The 4657-nt window shown below is 43.4% G+C and overlaps 1 pseudogene; it reads right to left on the reverse strand.

The window, feature by feature from the left end:
• Window positions 1-3853: 3853 nt before the first annotated feature.
• Window positions 3854-4348, reverse strand: LOC116898015 (annotated as a pseudogene).
• Window positions 4349-4657: the final 309 nt, after the last annotated feature.

The following is a 4657-nucleotide window of genomic DNA, read 5'->3' on the forward strand; positions in this document are numbered from 1 at the left end:
AAGTCTTTGTAACTTTCAGTGCCCATCAGCTCAGACATTCTATTGAATACCACATCATCCAATATTCTTAAAATATTGCTGCCCGTGAGAATCTCAGGCTACCTTCTTTTGTTTTTTAACATGAACATTAGCATCTTAAAACATACCAGGCCAGTCTCTTGAGCAGTTGATTCAAGGACTCTGAGCGTTCCACGTTTTACAGAGTACACAGAGGAGAACAGAAAAGGAACAGACCCGATGGTTTATATAAACGCCAATTCTAGCGAGTGCTGTGACCACCTACGCAAGAAGACGAAGGATAAAAATAAAACTACTTGCCCTTTGAGAGTGACATGTTCTTGGGGAGAAATATTGGAGCAAATATTTGATGAGTTCACAGTTATTAGCCCAGAAAGGGTAGATAAAAACAGAGCTGAAGCAAAGGAGACTCCAGCTGTCAGGGACTGTCGGCGGTAACCAACAGAAAAGATACCAGGCAAAGTGACTTTTAGCCAGATTTGTCTCATCACAGGCATGACTTGTGAAATAACTAGTAAAATGTATTTAAGAAATAGAAAGGCAGAGTCTTTGCACCAGAAGGGAAGTCATTCTGGATTTTGAGGGAGCCGTGACTATCCAGGTAGGAAGCCAAGCACGGTGGCGAGACTACACAGGAATCACACATCTCATGAGGCTGCCGTCACACTCTGGCTCGGAAGAGGCCGGACCTCGTAGGCTTGTTCACTTGGCACACAGTACATCCTGCTCGCTTGGCAGAACAGTGCGGGTAGCTGACTTTAACAGCAAGCTTTCACTCAGCAACACTTGAGGATACATTAGCTGTGCTGAGGCCCTGCGAAGCCCAAACAGGATCTGGTCCTGGGGAGTAAAGGAGCCCTGACTGCTGTGCTTCTGAGTAATGAAAAGGATAAAGGCAGCCCGGATGAGAAGAGTGTTTTAATCAGTTCAGATCAGAGTAACAATATAATAAATGGAGGGATCTGTAACCAGTGTAAATGGGCGACTCACTCACTGCCTGGAGAGTCGGATCAAAGCTTAAGCTCATAGACTGTGGGATGAAAACTCACAGTGCTTCACACATGCTAATTGGTGCCCATGTTTTCTCACAGAGCAGGAGGAGCTAAAGGAGCTCTTTTTGGCCGCCTAGATGGGGCACTAATCGGTTCCTGGTTCCTAGGGAATCTGCCCTTGTGATTTGAGAGCGTCCCTAAAGATCACTTTTGTAACGCTATTTAGAGGAAGTGTTAGTTAGGAAGCAAACAGCAATTGTTTCCTTCCTCGGTACCATTAGGACTCATGAATGACAGTAGGTCCACATCATCTGGCATAAATAGTGTGACCTGTGATCAGTTAGCACCTTTCTGATGTAGACTGGGTGTACTTTTCCAGTCCAGGCAAGATTAAGATTCTTCCCGCATCAAAGAGGAAATCTGTTGCACAGTGGAAAGAAGACCAAACTAAACCAAAATGGAAAAAGACAGGACACACATGAACCAAAATGAGGGGGAACAGGAGAAGGACTGTCCCCACAGTGATAAAACGTCCCCAGATCTCAAAGGCTTCCCCCAGGACAATTCCCACAGATCGGTACTGTGTCTGGATGTGCCGTGACATAGCTTCTGCTTTTTTCCTCTTTCCTTCTCTTTCCTCCTAATGGTATCAACATTGTAAGCTCGCCTCCTCCACCACCTGCCCCACCCCCAGTTTCCATTCTCTCCCGGACTATAATAAACCATCTCTGAGGTCCCTTTCTGTTCTGTTTTCATGTAGGAGACAAAGAATCTGGAGACTTTGCTCCTCTAGATACCAGCCATACCACTAGACTAGGGAATCAGTTTGAAGGTGTTAACTCAAGGGCACATGCACCTTTAGGTTAAAGCAAGTGAAAGCTTGGCTTCTCTCTTTTTCTGCCCTTGACTCTTGGAGCCAGAGGGAAGGAACCATAATGAAATAGCAGAGAAGAACTAAGAGCTGAGAAGGAATTTTCTAACACTACATCCTTGTGGTTAAGATTTACAAGTCAATCAGAATCATCATCCTTACTGATGGGACCCCAGGTAGCATACATCTGCTTAACCCCAAGTTCTTGTGGTATATGCATAATCAATCAGTAAGCACACTACAAGAAGTTAGTATATAATGGGTGGCAAAATATTAGATACTTTAGGTTATATACTATGTATTTTGAAAACTCTAGTTTTTACTTTATTCTTTGTGAAAACTCCAACTATTTTTGTATATTTAACTATGTTCAAATATTTTGAGATGTCCTCATATCCCCCTTTCATGAGACTGTAATTATTTTTGTTTTATTGCAGAAGTATTTTGCCCACATGTATATGTAGTATGTACAGAGGTCAGAGGAGGTCAGATCCACAGAAAGAGAGCTATCCTCTGTTGTCAGCTGTCTATCCATGTCCCCTGGAAGAACAGGCAGTGCCCTGAACCCATCTTTCCATCGTGCTCTCTAAAATTTATGCGAGAACAAATCACGTTGCATAACTAAACTGCTTTGCAGATTGGACAGCGTGTCTCTTACCGGAAGTTGACAAAAACAGAATGCACTTTCTGCAGACATCAGGAAGGACTGGTGCTGTTTAGCTAAACCATGACCCATTCTCCCTGTCTCCAGGAACAGTCAAGAAAGTATTCTTCAATAACCATGAGAAGAATAATTGTGACTGAGTAATGCTTCTATAAAATAGGGGAAAAAACCAGCCAGAAGACATTCCAGAACAAATGAGAGCATAGCGAAAAGGAAGAGGAAATTGCTTTCCAGGCTTAGGAAATGGCAAACAGAAAATCAAGGATCTGAAATGATTTACTGGCAAGCGACAGGGGTTGCACCGCATTCCTGTGAAGTATTTGAGGAAAGTTTAGCTAAGGAGGGACTCTGGTTCATACTTTACAATAGCCAAATGCTGAATTTTAGTGCACAGAGCAGTGAGGCCGTTGTTACTTGGGATGTGGAACAGTAAGGAATTGCTCGCTCTTATTCACGACTCTTTCTTTTTTTCTTTTCTTTTTTTTTTTGGCCATCTTCAATTTCATGGGAACTGATAGAATGCTATCACCACATATTATTGAGTCTATATATATGTATATATAATATTTATGTTTGATTATATAGTTATATATATAGTTATATATATATATAATAAATAGAAAAGTTTCATAACATTTTAAAGGAAAGTTCCATAGCAGCAGAGAAAATAATGGAGGAAAGACGTAGATTGTTTGAGATGCCATCTGTTTTGTCCTGATAATGGTGAAAATCTGTATCATTAAGCTATATCAACAGTTTTGAGAACAGAAAAAGAAAATACTTAGTAATTTTTTTTTGTCTAGAATGGCATTGCTTAGGGATTACAGCCAGTGCATTTTAGAAGTATTCATGATTTCTAGAGTTTTGTGTTTTCACACATTTTGTAGGTTATTGAAAGAGGATTTAAAGACGTGTGTGTGTGTGTGTGTGTGTGTGTGCACGTGTGCATGCGCTCATGTGATTTAACGCACCTTTGGAAGTTGAAAGAGGGCATGGAGTACCCTGGAACTGGATTACGGGCCGTTCTTTGAGAGCCTCCTGACACAGTACTGAGATCAGATTGATTAGGAGCTTAGAACAGTACACATTCTTTTCTTTTTTTTTTTAACTAAGAGAGCTGAGGGTTTCACTTTTACATTTCACAATATAAGTGGAAACCGCACATTTTTGTGTCACTTTTCCCTCCAGAAGGATTCTCTCTGTTAGGAAGAGAAGTTCCTTGTCATGCGTCTAGTAAACACTCAGGCTCCCCCAAGATCTCCTGGTGAACCCACGAGACATAAAAAACGATGAAGAGCGCTTCTGCTCTTATCTGTCTGGCTGGGTCATGCCAGGCCGTGTGGGCACCATCATAGGGCAGGCAGGAGGTCTCATCATTGGAGGCCCTGGCATCATGGGCAGATGGCCTCCCATGGGTAGTCTGATCCCCAAAGCTGGTCCCACAGGCATCAACCCAGGAGGAGGAGGAGGAGGAGGAGGGCACCATCCTTGGCATCATGGGAGGGCCTCCCTTGTGGAGTGCAGGCATCATGCCAGGCAGAGGAGGATCTGGGAGACTAAAAGGGGAGGGGAGTGTCAGGGCCCCCGCAGGCGGAGGAGCAGAGAATAGAGCTAGAGGGATCTTTCCTTGTTGAAATGCAGCCAATATTTTGTCAGTCAGGCTCTGGGCCTTCTCTTCCATCCATTTCTGGTAATAGCCTTTCCATTCTCTTTGTGTTTCCGACCACTGCGGTGTGTCTTCCTCACAGACCGAGAACGGTGGCTAAGATACATATCACAGTAGTTAGAATTTAACTCAGCCATGTTGCTCCACAGGCGGTCGGCTAGCCAGGTCCGCGCAGCCAGCAACTCTTTCCCTTCCTTCCTTCCTTCCTTCCTTCCTTCCTTCCTTCCTTCCTTCCTTCCTTCCTTCCTTCCTTCCTTCTTTCTTTTTTATTTTAACTAAAAGACAATCCACATTCTTAACTGCTGAGCCATGTCTCTAGTCCCTGCTGTGACTTCTGAAAGACAAGTATTTGCTGCCTAGCTTTGGCTAGCCTAGAACCTGTCTCTACGTCCCCAAGTCTGGTCTTGCAAGTGCTTGGAAGAACAGCAGAGTCCACATTGTTTTAA

Source organism: Rattus rattus, chromosome 4 (assembly GCF_011064425.1).
Source record: "Rattus rattus isolate New Zealand chromosome 4, Rrattus_CSIRO_v1, whole genome shotgun sequence".
NCBI classification, from domain to species: Eukaryota; Metazoa; Chordata; class Mammalia; order Rodentia; family Muridae; genus Rattus; species Rattus rattus.